Source organism: Neomonachus schauinslandi, chromosome 7 (assembly GCF_002201575.2).
Source record: "Neomonachus schauinslandi chromosome 7, ASM220157v2, whole genome shotgun sequence".
NCBI lineage: Eukaryota > Metazoa > Chordata > Mammalia > Carnivora > Phocidae > Neomonachus > Neomonachus schauinslandi.
The window spans coordinates 116,457,310-116,474,710 of record NC_058409.1 but is presented as its reverse complement, the minus strand read 5'-3'; the positions used below and the strand labels follow the sequence as shown (position 1 = coordinate 116,474,710).

The following is a 17,401-nucleotide window of genomic DNA, read 5'->3' as shown; positions in this document are numbered from 1 at the left end:
GAAGGTTCCCTCTGATTATATTAACAGCCCTTCCTTTATTATCTGAGATAATTCAGTAATGTCCTTGTCCACTGGCTTCCTCAGAGATGCCTGCTGGAAATGGTCTGTTGAGTAGTTTGTATGGGTCATTTCTCTTTCCCTGATGGATGACCCAGTGTCTCCCAGAAGAAAGCATTTCCTTCAGAACATGGTCAGCTTCCCTCAGGGAAACACCACGGTGAACTGCTATGCTGAAGACGATGGACCGATAGTGGACCATGCCACTCTGAAGATGGTGGTGTGTTGAAACAACTTAAAAATGTCCCTCCGTATTGTGCTCCCAGAGAAGTACTGATCTAGAGACTGTCATGGACTCAGGTTGTGGGCTATAGATAAATTCAGGCTGAAGGTGAGGTCCTAGAGGTACATGTCAAAGGCTCACAAGAAGCTTAGTGTCTATCCATGGCATGATTGTGAGACTCTGGTTATGCCAGTGGTCCTAAGTTGCAGGATATGGCTGGGGATGACCTCTGTAGCTGAGCTATACGTAAGAGTCCCCAGCATCATTAATATTCTTTTCTTCCTCTGCTTTCCAGCCCACTACTATCTCATAATGAGTATTTTAAAAACAGGATTTCCAGTAGTTCAGTGCTTCTGGAATACACACACACACACACACACACACACAGAAATCCATTAAGTTTCCTTTAGCTACTTCTGTCCCAAAATAGCTTAAAAGAAAGACTGTAATTTTTAGAATGTTCTGCATTCTGGAATGTTCTGAAAAGATTACTTTTAGGAATAGATGAGAGGCAGAGTTATAAAGCAGTGACAATAGTGTGAAAGTTTGTTGTTCATATAGGAAAAAAAGAAATTAGATTCCTATGTCACATCATACAAAGGAAGATATAGGTAGAATAAACATTAATTTTTTTCTAAAAGTTTTTGCAAGCAAATACAGGAGAGAGTATCTTAGAGAAGACATAGGACTATAAAATCATCATATAAAATGCCAAATTTGATTGTTTCAAAGTGAGCAAATTCTAAAAAAAACACACACCTGATGAAGTTATTATTATGCATTATTTTAGATGCATATAGCTAGCAAGATGTTATTACCTAGGATATGTAAATAATTCCTCCAAATCAACATAAAAATAGCAAAACAAGTGAAAAAATATGCAAAGGGTATAACAGGCAATTCATAGGAGAGGAACAAGCAATAAACTTGAGAACTAATGTGCTACTTCACGAATAACCAGAGTATGCATAAAAACAAAAGAGAGATATTATTCTAAAACTATTAGATTGTCAAAAATTGAAAAAAATTTTTAAAGATTTTATTTATTGAAAAATTTTTTAAATTAAATATCACTGAGGATGGCAGAAATGAGAACTATCATATGCTACTAATTGGTAAGAAAAAAACTATTTGGAGAGATTTTGACAATATCTAGTAATGCTGAAAATGTGCATATCCTTTGAAACCCACACATTTCACTTAACATATGCTCTTGAGAAACTCTTGCACTTATGTCTAAGGAGATATGTACAGGAATGTTTATTGCAATGATGCTTGTGTTGGTGAACAACTGAAATCAACCTAACTGTTCATTCATTGTTTTAAAAATTTATCTGTGTTGATGTTTATTTCTTGTAACTATTGTAGAGTATTCCACAGTATGAGTATATCTCAATTAATTTATTCATTCTTCTTTTAATTGATTTATGAAGTGGGGAAGGAGAATATGATCAAGATCACAGGAATTACCATTGTTTTACCATTACTTCTTAAAAATAAGGGATTTGAGAAAAGTGTGAAAAAAGGTTAAGATTTAATAAAGCTGGATAAAGGGGTTAGATGAGTGGCTTCTTGAGACCTTCTCATTCCTAAGATCTTAATTATCCAATATCATTCAAACTATACCCTCTTCTCAGAAGTCTATCTAAGGCATTTAACTATGACTCTTGGGTAACTTTGTATGACTTAGTAACTCTCCAATTATACTGTGGCCATTTGCATATTCTATATCAATTTGGACTTGGTGATTCATTATTTTCTAGATCTTTTAGTCAAAGAATAATAGAGCTAGAAAAACCTACTTTTTCCTATTAGTAAAATAAGATTGAGACCTCGAGTATTTTCATGCATATGTGCCTTGGCTATCAAGCTAGATAATAACTATTTTCAGAATGAGGGACTTGCTGTTGTTTTTTCTTTCCTTTATATTCTAGGTCTCTCATGCTTTCCATAGTGTTATGCACATTATGTAACAAAACTGGTTGACTAGGTGGCTAGAGAGGACCAGTTCTGAGAGGAAAATTCTTGGGTGGTGAGGGTGCAGACTGCTACCAGAGGAAAACCCTAAGTCAGGCATGATGTCTGGGGAAAGGGGGAAAGATACATGAAGAAATAAGAGTCATGGAATAGAACTGTGACCTGAGGCTTAAAGCATTTTAGGAAAATCAGACAGGGAGACTGTTAAGGGAGACTTTCTCTAATATTAGCTCTGCATTTTCTGCCATCCATTCAGCCCTGGATTAATCGTTAAGCAAAATAAGCAGGTGCACCAAGGGAAGGGGTTGAGTTTCTCCCCACTCCAGCTTTTATGCCCTTTACTCTTTCACTGCTTCTCTTGACGTTAGTCCATTTTTTGTATTACCTTCATCTGCCATAATTTACTTTAATCTGTTATTATTAAACATTTTCTTTGTCATTGTGAGTGACTTACGTTTGGGTTGAAGGTGTTGTCAGATAACACATTTATTTCTATCTCATGGCTTGAGAGTTTCACTTATATCCAGTGTAAACATAGCTGGTGAGTCCGGCTAGCATTTAATTTGCCAGCTGATTAGTATATATGATCCTTAAGCTCTTCCTCTTGAGCCGTGGCTGAGAGGGCACCGTTTTTGGACTGTGCTGAGGGCATCATTTGGTCTTAATGGAGGCTTGCATTTAGTCATTAATTCATCTCCAGTGTTTGGAAAACCAGGCAATTATGCCAGGCTGATAAGAGGAGTCACAATAAGATGTATTCATATTGCTGTAGTCTGTTTAGTCAGTACTCAGTCATGGATCAGACTATGTGTGGTAGCAACATTGACCCAAATGTCTTCTTTCCAACAGAGTTGATGCTACAGCAAATCAGAAAGTGAAACTTAAAAAAAAAAAAGTTTTATTGAGGAAAAAAACCCTACAATATACACTAGGCCACAGTTATTTACAAACATATATATTTCAACTTTTCTATTTGGAGCAGCAGTTCTCAAACCATAATTGTCTAATTCCATCTTCTGTCATGTATGCATCCTCCTTGCAACCAAAGGTAATTATCTCTGAGTACATGAACCTAAAATTTGGATTAGGAGTGCCTAAAACCACTCTGGAAGTGCTGAAACCACAATACAAGAAAAAAATGAGCACAATACCAGTGTGGGTTGTTAGGCATAAACAGCAAGATCAGAATAGAAACATGAATCAGTAGCTGTAAATAAGATCTGTTTTAACTTTGTTACAATTGATAGAAGTCCATCAATTCACATCTAATCTAATTGTTTGAAAGAACAGTTTAGAATTTTTTATCTTTAAAGCTAGGCCTGGGTTATGATGGTGAGTGTGGAGGAGAGGTCTTTTTTGGGGTTTCTTGGAAACCAATATCTTTATTTTTAAATGTAAACCCTTTATCCAAATACACAAAGTCTTGAGCTGTAATAAAAGGTCAGTCTGATCATTTTAAGTCATCCAATACTTTCCATTTATCAGGAGAGGTCGAGGTAAGTATGATCCTTGCAGAATGAGGAGAATGGGCCTCAGAGATATTCTGCGACTTGCCTAAGATTGCACAGCTTTTTAGTGATAAAGTGAGGAGTGAGCCTAATTTTTTCAGATGTGCCTAAGGAACAACCATATCCGAAGCCTGGGTCCTAGAGGCAGGGCTCTGGGCTATTCACATCTTAGTATTGGTTAGGGACCAGTCATAAATAAAGCCAACAGCAAAAATTTTAATGTAGGGAATTTAATACAGAATATTAGCTATGGGTTAGAAGAGCTTGAAATAGCAACTTGGGGAAGTTGAGGAAACTCCAAGGTAAGCACCTGCAGAAATCCACCCTTACTCAGAGGGCTGGAGGGGAGATAGGAGGAACTGAGGCCATGTGGTGGGAATGGGAACCTTGTAGGAGGGAGCCTTTAATGGGGGACAAAAAGCAGGACTACTGAAGATGTTTCTGGGAGACAGAGTGAGGGGAATATTAGATTCTTCTTCCAATAGCCTATAAAACGAGCTCAGTGGTAAGCCAGTTTGTAAGAGAGTGGGAGTCCATCCCCCTTGGAACATAGTAGAGCATGAAGAGATCAAGGGCTGGGTCTGAGGGAAATGACCATCATGCCTTTTCCAATGGAGTATCTCTATGTCTAATCTCACATGTGTGCTTTGTATCTTAAGGAGGTTTTATTGAAGAAGGGATTCTATATTCAAAAAAACCCCAAAAGTTTAAAATTCACTATACTAGACCAACTCACTTTTAAGAAAATATACCTCTAGTATAGCATTTCTATGTACCAAAGTACTTTTGGTTGTGTTCCTTCTTAGAATGATGAAATTGTTTATAATTTAAAATGAAGAAATTGAAGCTCAGAGTAATTAATAGACTTCCCCCATAAGACATGGCTAGAAGGTTCAGCTGCCAGGACCAGAAATCTGAGTCTTGGGCTTCAAATTTGCTAGAGCCACCATTTCTAAATTGTGTACAAAGGCATTTTGTGGTCCTGCAGCAGATGTATAGGGACATAACTAAATATTTTAAAAATTCAAGGGAAATACAGTAACATCTTTTGGACTCTACATGAACTACTAACAGTTTAAACATTAGATTGTTATGTTCCATTTGTTAATGTTGTATCTTTGTGAGGCTGGGTTTTCTATGATAAAAAGCAAGGAGTGTGTGAAAATCATTTTGGAACAGGAAATGATGTAGCAGTGTTTTCTGACTCCAAGGTTTGAGGTGTTGTGTTGTGCTCAACAGGCACTGAGTTGTTAGGAAATAAGTACTTACAAATGGTTAGATCCTAACCACTGAATAAATAGAACTGTTAGGTATTTCTTTTACCTTAGGGTGTGCTGTGAAAAAATTACTGTGATATTAAGAACACTGTAAACTGAGAAAGCATCTCTGCTCCGGTGACATTACCCATTAGTACCCAAAAGCATTAACATTAATAAGCTGAGATTGTGGGTGGAGAGAACTCTCAATTGCCTGGACTGTTCTTCCAAAATCTACAGCCTGTGACCACCACCTTTGTTTGCTTTTATATGAAGAGTGACGCAGGCTACAGTGGAGTTTAGCAATTGAAAGCCAAGGTCATCCTTATAAAGAAAAGAAAGATATGTGCCTCCTTAGACTGTTCTTAACTTGGGCCTCAAGTCAGTGAGTGGAAATTCTGGAAGATAACCTGCTAGTGTATCAAACTCTGAAAGACCACATGCAAGACCAGCATGGCACATCATTTCTAACACCTTCTATCAGGGCTTGCTCTTATCTCAACCAGTCTTTGCTGTGTGCTCACTTGGGAAGCTTAACTGTGCAATAAGGTTGCCATCTCTTTAATTGTCACTCAGATATTAGTTTTTTTCCCTTCCAAAATGTAATTCTTGAAGTGATTTTTATATCTTGAACACTTCATCCTTATCTCTGTGTACAGACCTCTAAAATGTGCCTTATAATGAAAACTACACCTGACAATAAATTCTGCAAGAACCATAGACATCTTAAAAGGGCAAAGAAAGTAGGGATTGAAATATGTAAGGGATGTTATTTTAAACAAAAATGAGTGAAACTGACATCTCATGACATTATAGAGTGGTGGGATATTTTGTACCTTGGAAACTAGAGAAATTAAAATCTCAAGATCCAAAGATGAGAGATAGAAATCTGAAAGAGTTCAATATTCTACGAATGTATGAAAAAATTTTCTTGTGGTGAGTTAGGATGGAACTAGAATTCCTAATAATTGCAACAAAAATACTCCCTTGAAGATTTTTAAATGTACAATACAGGTGCTATGTCTTTATAAGTGTGAAAACATTCTCAGCCCTAGTTACTAATCAGAATCTTTCACGGAACTTTAAAGAAAATGCAGAGGTCAGGGTTCTGCACGAGACCTACTGAAGGCCCTCAGCTAAGGCTCTTGAATCCATATTTCAAAAAATACTTGATGGACAGCTACTGAGTTAAGAGATTACTGAGTTAGATGCAGTCTGGTTTAGAACTACAGACCAGTAGCATTGGTATAACCTGGGAGCTTGTTAGAAATGCAGAATCTTAGGTCCCACCCTAGAACTACTACATTAGAATCTGTAATTCAGCAAGATTCCTAGTGATTTGTTTTCAAGTTCCAGAAGCGTGGTCTGGGTGAGACAAACCATACTGGGATTCAGGGTTCTTGTATGCCAGAGCTCTGTTACTTACCAGCTTATACAAGCTATTTATCCTCTGTGAGTCTATTTCTCCAGCTAAAGGAGCAGATATAATTATACCTATCCAGCTTACCCTAGGACTGTTGTAAGGATATGAAATGGAATATGGAAAATATGTGGAAGTACTTCAAAAGATTAAAAGTGCACTGTTTATATAAATTGATACTCTAATGTGGTCAATAGAACCACAGATTTGTAGAGCTACTTGGCTCTTCAATTTATTCCACCTCTATATTTTGAGCCACATCCTTGATTGCTACATGGTTAAACCCCACTCACATTTGCTTAACCTCCTACTAAAAATGCCCAAAGGTAGCATTACTTTTTTTCTTACATTTTTAAGTCATAAGGAAGTAAGAAATTCAAGTGAAAGAATAGCTCATTTAGTATCCGTGGAGTATTTGGTAATATGCTGCATATATAAATGTAACTCTATGTATGGAATTTTGCGAATTAAGGATTTCAGTCAAGCCACCTTGGCATTATGAGTCCTATAGTCTCTTGGGTCATGGATAATTAATGTTTGATTCATGGTTTCTTGATTAATGGGTCATCTTCTTGTGATAAGCTGCTCTGTGCCGTTAGGTGATTTTAGTACTGGAGCTCTGTCATTTGTGTCTAGGAAATTAAACTACAAGAGTATAATCTTTAGAACTTGTCTGGGCCCTGTTCTCCAACCTCCTTTGCTCCATTGTGACACCTGATGCCATTTGGAATCTCCTTTTTGTGCCACGTTTTTACCCCTAGCTCCTCCTAACCCTCCTCCTACCCCTACCCCCAAAACACACCTATAAGATATCCTTCTCTATGAAGCTTAGCATTCCCTAAATATAAGCCTAGATTTGTCTCTAACTCCACTCCTCACTTGTGACTACTAAGTCAGCTGTAATCCCAAGATTCTCTTCTGTTATGTCTGTGTGTGGGTCAGAGTATCTCTGCTTGTACTTGATGTTCTGCAGTATGTTTCTGGGTACTTGCAGTGCTGGATGCTAATTCTAATAAAGCTTTTCTTTGTCTCTTCTCCCATACCTTCGATTTTCTTTTTTCTCTTTCTTCTCTCTCTCTCTCTGGTTTTTTGTTTGTTTTATTTTTGTTTTGTTTTTGTATTTTCCCCACCTGAAGTTGCATAATACATTCCTTGCTCCATGTACACTCAGCTTATCCTTTCTGTTGTTTCTCCTCTCCTTCAGCCCATTCCCTGCTGCAGCAGCTGCTGCTGCTGCTTCTGCTTCTTCTTCTTCTTCTTCTTCTTCTTCCTTCTTCTCCTTCTCCTCCTCCTCCTCTTTCCTCCTCCTTCTCCTACTACTGTGCTCATTTACCATCTTTTGAGCTTAGATTCACTGTGTTTCCCTTCCAGTTAATGTCCATCTCTAATTTAAGTTTGCGTATTTTCTGGCCATCTGTTACTATGGGCAGACATGGAGCTAATGAAGTGTTTGACCTCACCATTGATAAGTTTCTCACTGTCATTTCCTGGATAGTGGAGGACACTATTGAACTCCACTAGGAGTTCATTGTCATTCTGGAGGGTATACGTCCTTGAGTGCAAATAGGAAGTCAGTAATGAGGAAATAAAACCAATCGAGGTTACATGATGTTTCTTTGAAGATTTGTCAAAAAAGTAGGACCAATGAGTCAGTCATCCAATAGGACTTTGAGAAACTGCAAAAATGCTTTTTGTTTATACCTCCGTATGGTCTCTATTACACGTAGGTTTACACACAGGATACGCATATGGTATTTCTAGCCGAGATTTCATTTATATATGTACAAACTCAGATTATAGTTTACAAATCTTACTTTTTAGTTACATAGCCACAGGCTGATAGCAACCAATGGTGTCAGCTTACAACTCAAATGGTAACAAATTATTATTTATATCATTTGATTTAAATTTCTGTTGGCAAAATTTCATGAGGTCCTTGTGACACATGTTATTCTCTGTCTTCTTAGTGCTTAGAGGGAGTAGGAAATCCAAGCAGCAATCATAATAAGTATCAATTACTGAAAGATTTGAGAATTGAAATTAAAATAATGTAATAAAAGGCAGGTACATGCCTAGAATCCCACAAGGTTTTGGCCACTTGCATTTGCATTTTATTTTAAAGTGTGAGTAGCTTTTGTGCAGCTATTTCCCAGAAATGTTTTAATACTAAAAATGTGCCAACTAGTCAAGCTCTCAAATTCTCACTGTCTATGACCTTACAGTCCATCTTTCATGTGTGTGGGGATTTTTCTTTCTATTGTGTTGTTGTTGTTGTTCTTCTTCTCTTCTTCCTTCCTCCCTTCCTCTTTTTTCTTCTTTCCTCCTCTTTCTCTTCTTCTTCCTTCTTCTTTTCTGGACTCAATTGGTGTAGCTTATCTCAACCATCTCGATCTCCTGGTCATCACATCCTGGTAGAGTTTCCTCTTACGTGGAACAGAGATAACTGTGTAACCTGTAGATTATTGTGGAAGTGATGGAATGTGACTTCTGAAGCTAGTTGATAAGACAGTGTGGCTTTCCTCTTCTGAAGCTAGGTGATAAGACATTGTGGTTTCCTTATATGACTTGCTTTGGGGAAAGCCAGCTGCCATTTTGTAAGGACACTCAAGAAGCCCTATGGAAAAACCTGTGGCAAGGACCTGATGCTTCCTGCCGACAACCAGCAAGGAACTGAGGCCTCTTGCCAGTAAGCATGAAAGAGTGAGCAATTTTGGAAGCCAATCCCCCACCCCAGCCAAGCACTGAGATGACTGCAGTCATCTTGCCTGTAATCTCATGAGAGAACCTGAGCCAGAACCACTCAGTGAAGCCACCCCTGAATTTCTGGCCCACCAAACTGTAAGAAAATAAATGTTTTTTATTTAAAGCAGCCAGGTTTAGGAGTAATTCATTATATAGCAGTATATAACTAAAGCATATATACTCTACCACCAATGGGAAGATCTCTGATCCAAATGATGTTAAACTAATACAAGTCCCAAATCAACCTGCTAAAGAAATTAGGTCTAGTTTATATGTTTATGTGTCTCAAATAAAATCACTTTTCCTTCATTTTATATTTGAAGATAATTTAAGTTAAAAATAAGTGATAATGCTATAAATTGAATAGGGGAAGAATTTAAAAGTCTTAAATACAGAGGCCATTATTTGAAGGCCTTAATAATAGAAATAGTTATTCTATCTCAAAATAACCAGAAATTAATAATATCCATTTGGGTTGGCAATTTTTATATATATTAAAGAAACTAGAATAACATAATTAAGTGCCACTTGCCAATTTTTTCCAGTTCTGTGTAAAGTTAACTGAACATATAAAACATATTTTCTCCTGCTGTTGACTTTTTATTGTCCTGGGCCTGTAGTAAATGTAAGGCTGCTTTGCTTAAGGGTATAATTTTGTGCAGGAAACCACAATAAGGTCTGGGAATAATTGCCACAAAGACTAAGATTAAAAGATAAAGTTAGCAAAAATCTTTTGACATTTCTATCAAAGTCTGTACTCTAGAAGAAAAATTCCAATTATTTCTTCAATGATGAAATCATTATTAGAGGAAATGCTGTTGCAGATTTCATTTTTTTGTATAGTCCAGCAAATTTTCTACCTTCATATTTGTTCTTACTTTAGAAAAAATTTAGAATATTGAATCTTTTTGGAGCCAAGTCCCATTTAGTTTTAGAATGAAGTAGCCGTATCCTTAAGAGAGAAAAAAATTCAGATATCCAGTTTTCTGTAGCTTTAAATATGTTTATCCTATCACAAAATCAATCTCCTCATTCCATTTTTCTTAATGACATTGGGGAAATAAAATAAATTTGGTCCAAATTGTTGTTATTATGGAAAGATTCTGGTTCTTTCCTGGGGTGTCACAGAGTGGCCCTGAAGGCAGCCCTGCGTTGGTTTTTGTGATCCTAGACCTCCCTAAGTCGAGGTCCTTGGGGTCCAGAGAGAACATATACACCCCAAGGGTACATCTTTTTGCATTTCACTCTAGAATGCTGAAGTTAGTGTAAGGATTTTTGTAATGTACCTAAAAGTGGTCTGTAGTTAACAGCTTTAACTCAACTGTGCTGGAGATCTTTGAGGAATTATGCTATGGTCTTTTCCCCATCTGTATCTTTAGCTCAGTATAACCCCCTAGTCAAAGTGGGGAATGTACTCTTCCTGCACTCTCCTAGACAGCTTGCTCCTTACCCCCTACATGCCTGGTCTTGGGACAGTTCCCTAGAACACCATCAACACTTTTATTTGGAGGTTTTATTAGAAAGATTGCAGGGAGGCAAGATCCAAAGACAGCTCCTGTGGCTAGTTTCTTATCAGAAAACTGTCCCTGGATATGGCAAAACATGTTAATGTGAGAGAAATAGGAGGGAAGAGAGTCTGATTTCACAGTAAAAACAAAGCATTGTTCTTTCCCCCAAATATTTATTGGGCATATTACAGGCATGGAGCTCATGCCACATGCAGAGAAGGCATTTTAAGACTTACTTTAAGTAGACATTCAACTTCCTGAACTAATACAGACATAAATGGTAAATAAGAATGCAGTATATTAAGGCGTTTTTTGTTTGTTTTTTCAGAGGAGCCCTCAGCCTTTATTGTGAAATTATTACAAGAAAGATATATCATGCTGTTAATATGCAACGTCAATGACAAAGATCCACACTATTGGGAGGCTTTGGTTCATGTGGTTTCTATTTCAACATGTGAATCCATAGTTATTTGAATAGGTCTGCAAGTAAATGATGACTTGGTCACCATCTTGAAAATTCACTTTCCTTGTTCTGACTTTGTACAGAACAGTGTTGGTGTTGAATAGAGAAATAGCAAACAGTAATTTCAGCTGGTTGAATTCCAAAGCTCTGTTTTCCACAGACACATAAAATTAGTTGAGAGTAGCCAACATTCTGGCCTGTACTGCAGTCTGGGTGTGCTGTGTAGGCTTCTGTTACTACATCCCGTCTGCAAACCAGGTGCACAAAACATTGTAAGGAAGTGAAGTCTGGTTGCTGGTAATTAATGGAGTTATTTGGTGAATGAAAGTCAAAGCAGTAGCAATATATTATGCTGGAGAGTGTTAGAGAAGTTTTCCTGAAGCTAGAATGGAATCTTGCAAATGAAAGCTTCTGATCTCGGTGAACTGGGATATTCTTGCACTTATTAAAATTCAATTTCTGATTATCAACCCTTGCTTAAAGAAGAGGGGAGAGGAAAAAAGATTTTTATGGGGTGGATAAAATGTTCTCTATAAAGCAAATATGGCAAAACTACTCATTGTGATGAACTGTGAAAATAATGGCCCACTAAACATCTTACTGTGCTTAAGGGCTAAATTTAAGGCTGTGTCACCTCTCTCTTCTCAAACTGTGTGTCCTCTGGCTAAGCATGGTTCATGATTGGTGCTGGAATCTAGATTTCATGTTCTCCCATATTTGGTACAGTCTCTAGATACAGTCATGACTTAAATGATGTTTAATGATGGAAATGTGACTGCTTATTTGGAAAAAATGGAAAGGAGCAGTAGTAGAAGTCATAGATGACAGATAATCATGATGTATGCTGAATAACCATGAATAAATAATTTCTATTTTATAAAAAGGGAAATATCCTACAAACTAATGAGAATTTTTGGAGGGTTTATAGATCATGTGTTCATATAATAACTCTAAGCTACTTATTTCAAAGAAAATTGAGGGATAATAATCCCATTAATGCAAGAAAGTTATCCTATTTGCATCCAAAGTCAAATTGCTAAAGAGGAAATAAAAGCAAAAGCAAAGCAAAACAAGAAAATAACTTTTTTACCTATTAAAAAATTGTCATCTTTTTCTATATATTAAATGTGGAGTCAGATTTCCAGCTGTTTTGGATAGACAGCAATCAATTAACAAGTACCTATCAGTCACTACTAGGTCTTCAACATTGGACCAGACTGAGCTACTGTGATTTGTAACAGAATCATCTGGGCAGTTTATAAATGCAGATGGTGATAAGGCACTAGAATCTTGTTGCTAACCCAGTTTGAGTTTCATTATTCTGGAAGCGTTATCCTAAAGAAGTGAAACACCTAAGTCTTTCTGCAAAAGGGGAGGAGATTACTGTAGAGTTCAGGAGACTAGGTCTTTACACAGAAAATAAAAGCAAGTAATTGATGACGATTGTAATTCTCCTCAGATAACAAATACTACTTCTTATATTTGGACTGAGGCAGTATGTTGATGATTAAAATTCGGTTGATCAGTTAGAAATGACATATCACTTGCCTAGACTACTGATGGTAAATTTTTTTTTCTTGGTGGTAGGCTCTTTTTGAATTTGATGGCTATTTGAAACTTTTGCAAAAAGAATATGTTTTAAATTATAGGTAGTTGAAAAATGAAAATGATTCCAACTACATACCTTCAAATTATGATGCATATAAAATATATACAACCAAAATAGTATAGATATCTACTTTTAAACATGTTTTCTTAGAGAAAGTTGAGGCATAGTTCTTTGGTTTCCTTGATGGGTGACAATTGAAGCTAAAAATGTTGATAAAATTACCCATGGGTAGTGTTTAGAAAACAAAGAATGGAAGAAGAGCAACGCTGAAAGACACAAACAGAGGGGAGAATGAAAGAAGAAAAGCTCATGAAGGAGAATAAGAGGCAATAGCCAAAGAGAAGAGATGCCAAAAGTATTATGACAGGAATGGGGGGGAATGTATTTTCAAGGACAGTGTGAGCAATATTGCTAAGTGTTATTGAGGTCAGGTAAGGTAAAGAGGGCAACCATGTGGTTGGCTATTTTAAGAGAAGTAGTAAAGTTCTCAGGACTTCAGGAAGTCATGGATCTATAAGACTAGAAATTATGGTTTTTTGTTTTTTGTATGGATTTTGTAGTTCTCTGGGATAATAGCAAGGCTCAGTATGTAAAAGGTGACTGATCAGGAGTCATTTGTCCCAGGTGAGTGAGTTTTTAGGAGGTGATAGATGATCCTACTAAGTAAAAGTGGCAGATTGGTTCTGACATGCAGGATTAAGTCCAGAGGTGCCACAATTGTGCTCTCACATTTTACAATGATCATCACAGAAAAAAATGCTATTAAATGAATATGCCATGTAACATTTATCAGAAAGAAAATTATAAATAGAGTATTTCATATTATCTGTTATTAAGTGACTTGAATAGTGACATAATTTAGAAATGTTCTAAGATCTAAAGATCTAAGGAAGTGACTTAATACTGGCTACACATTATAGTCATTCAGGGAAGTAAAAAAGCAAGCAAACAAACAAACAAAACACCAAAAAACAAAAACAAAAGAAATTCTTGGCAACAACCCAATCCAGTTGGATTTTAAAAGCCCCCTGAGACTTCTGGCTTCAGCTCTGACATATAAAGAGCTTAAAAGTCATCATTCCTGTCCTTATAACAAGTAAAGATCAGAACAAACTAAAAATCACTGATTTTTGTTGAACCTACCAGAAGACTGAAATCATAGGGAAAACCACTCCCCCCAAATGTAGAGAGATTGATGAATCCAGACAGTTACAGCCAAGCAGGGTAAAAATATTTATATCTATATCTATATCTAAACACACACACACACACACACACACACACACACACCTAGGAATATCTTATTCAAACTGCAGAAAATCAAAGGCTAAGAGAAAATTTTGAGGGAATGAAAAAGAGGGAGGGGCGCCTGGGTGGTTCAGTCGTTAGGCGTCTGCCTTAGGCTCAGGTCATGATCCCAGGGTCCTGGGATTGAGCCCCGCATCGGGCTCCCTGCCCCGCAGGAAGCCTGCTTCTCCCTCTTCCACTCCCCCTGCTTGTGTTCCCTCTCTCGCTGTGTCGCTCTCTGTCAAATAAGTAAATAAAATCTTAAAAAAAAAAAAAAGAGGGAATGAAACCCCTTACCTATAGAGAAACAGGATAAGAATTACAGCAGATTTCTCATCAGAAATCATGCAAGCAAGGAGAAAGTGGACTGAGTTATTTACAGTATTGAAAGAAAGACTCAGTAACCTAGAATTCTATATCCAGCAAAATTATCCTTCAGTAGTAGAGAAATGAAAGTCACTTAAATGTTTAATTTTTTTATCATTATTTTAAAAAATATTTTATTTATTTGAGAGAGAGAGAGCATGCATGAGCAGAGGGAAGGAGAAAAGGGAGAGGGAGAAGCAGACCCCCCACCAAGCAGTGAGACCAATGTGGGACTCAATCCCAGGACCCCGAGATCATGACCTGTGCTGAAGGCAGACACTTAACTGACTGAGCCATGCAGGTGCCCCTTAAATATTTTAAATTAACTCCTTAAGTGTTTTTAATTGAGAACCCCTGGTTAAGATAAAGGTGGCTTAGATTGCATGAACATATAGAAAGATTCTTTTTTTTTTTCGATTGTATTTATTTGCGAGAGAGAGAATGAGAGACAGAGAGCATGAGAGGGAGGAGGGTCAGAGGGAGAAGCAGACTCCCTGCCGAGCAGGGAGCCTGATGCGGGACTCGATCCCGGGACTCCAGGATCATGACCTGAGCCGAAGGCAGTCGCTTAACCAACTGAGCCACCCAGGCGCCCCATATAGAATGATTCTTATGAATAGTTTTAGTCAAAAATTATTAACTTAAAATACACTCCTTTGTCTTTCACTAACCACTAAGGATGAATCTGGCTTTATGAACCCAGTTTTTTTCCCTCACCTTCCTTTTTAAAAATTTTTAAAAATTTATTTTTATTTAAAAATTTTAGAAAAAATTTTCCAGGCCCTGTGTCCCCAGGACCGGAAACTGAGAGCCATGAGTCAGTCAGTCCTATGCTGCTGGAGCTGCTGTAACACTGGGATGGAGCCTGTTAGCTACAGCCAGACTAACAAGCCATCAACAGTGCCTCCTCTCCTTGAGAACCTTCCTGCCTAACAAAGAGAAAGAAAGAGAAGGTGGAGAACAAGGCTGATTTAAGACTCAGAGAAGAATTTTTAATATGTTTTCTTTCTCTCACTTTTTTTTTGAGAGAAATTAGAATAAAATTATAGGCAGCATTTGAGGGAAACTTATGGACAAAGAAAGGGGGTTTTTAAATAAGTGTTTCTTTGGAATATATCACCTAATGGTGTTTGGATGATGTAAGCATGTAAGTTGAGTTACCTTTTATTGCTCTGTGTTTTGTCTCTGCTCTAACACTAGACCGGTGGGTTATGGCTTCAAAAAGTAGTAGAGACATCTTCCACAAGGATTCTCATAAGATTTTCTTCAAGTTTGTCGAAACCATCATATGCTCATTAAGATTTCTATAATCATACAGTTGATATGGTTGGAAGTTTTTAAAGTATGAATTGTGATAGGTTCAGGGAGGCTTCTACTTGTTTTGGCAAGGGCATGGCAAAAATCTGTCTTGGGAATGGCTGCTTCACATTACTTGATATATGGTCTGCAGCATATATAGTGCTAGATTAATTTGACCACAGAAAGATGTCAGTAGATTACTCAAAGTATTTCTAGAAAAATGGACAGTTTTGAAAAATTATCTTACAAGGGGGAACATATTTTTATCTGGATCCAGTTTTTGTACAAGTTTATCTGAAAGCTAAAAATGTGCCTTGAGCTTCAGTGGGTCAGAAATAGAACAGTTTCAGCAACCAGTCAAGCATTGTTTCTTTCCGTTCCCCTTTTATTCTCCTTTATTCGATTTTATTTTTCTCCTAATGAGAAGATAGTGTATGGGTTGTAGGATTATGGAAGGCATTGGGCGTATTTACCTTCAGGATTTGTAACTGATTTGGGCTTCTTTTTGCTTTTCTTTTGGAGGAAGAGATTGGGGAGACAAAAAACTGAACTCATTACCTGGTGATAAAGCTTTCTCTGACTTTTTCTTTGCCTTAGCCATATAAAGCAGAAGTCCTGCACAGGCTGGTAAGCTAATGACAGGCTGAGGGATGGGGTCTTCTGGCAGAGTGGTATAGTGCTAGAGTGAAATATTTTGTGGTAATTGAGCCCTTAATCCGATGAAAATTCTTTCTCCCATCACTCACTGTATGGAGTTGGAGGAATCTAGAAAATCTGGCCATTTGCTCATTCCTTCTGCATAGGCTTAAATCATGAATAGTGATAACAACTAACCATTTTGAAAGTACACACACAAACACACACACAACCTTATTTAATCTTTAAAAACTGTTAAATTATATAATTGATATAAACCAAAGGATACATATGTAAATTATGTAAATTATAATTATAAAATGCTCAGGTATGAAACCAAAGTCACTGAAGGCTCATGTGCTACTCTCCTATCACAATCCCTTGCTTTTCCAACAACCTCTGTGCTGAACATTGTTTATCATTACCTTGTCATAAAAAATAGTTTCCGACTGCATATGAATCCCTAAACAGTTGAGCTTTATAAAAATGTTATCATATTATATATAGTCTTCTGGGTCTTATTTTATCAATATTATACTTCTACAATTCATTCATGGTTTTGCATGTAGTTGTAAATTTATTCTATAGAATTTTATTGAGTATAACATAATTTATTCATTTTTCTAATGCTGAAGCACATTTCAGTTTCTATTGTTTTGCAATTATAAATAATTCTGCTCTGAAGTTTCTTGTATAAATCTTCTGGTGAACTTATACAAACATTTCTCTAGGAGTGGAGTTCCTATGACGTAAAAGGCATAAAAAGTATTGAAAGAAAACTCAGTAACCTAGTGAAACTATCATTTCACTTACATGATAGTGCCCAATTATTTTGCAAAATGATCGTAACAATTTACTTTCCCACGAGTAACGTATATGAGTTCCTGTTGATCCACATTACCCTCTAATACTTGGTAGTATCTGACTTCTTAGTTTTTCCAATGTAGTGGATATAAAATGGTATCTCACTGTAGTCTTAGTTTGAATTTATGTGATTACTGATGCTGTGCATTTTCTTTTCTATTTATTCACATTTATAGTCCCTCTTTT

At 36.9% G+C, this 17,401-nt stretch overlaps 1 non-coding gene across 1 annotated transcript; it reads right to left on the bottom strand.

Moving 5' to 3' along the window:
- Positions 1-15,199: 15,199 nt before the first annotated feature.
- Positions 15,200-15,322, bottom strand: LOC123325436. The gene has a single exon (XR_006540440.1). It is a non-coding gene; the product is annotated as a small nucleolar RNA SNORA54 (small nucleolar RNA).
- Positions 15,323-17,401: the final 2,079 nt, after the last annotated feature.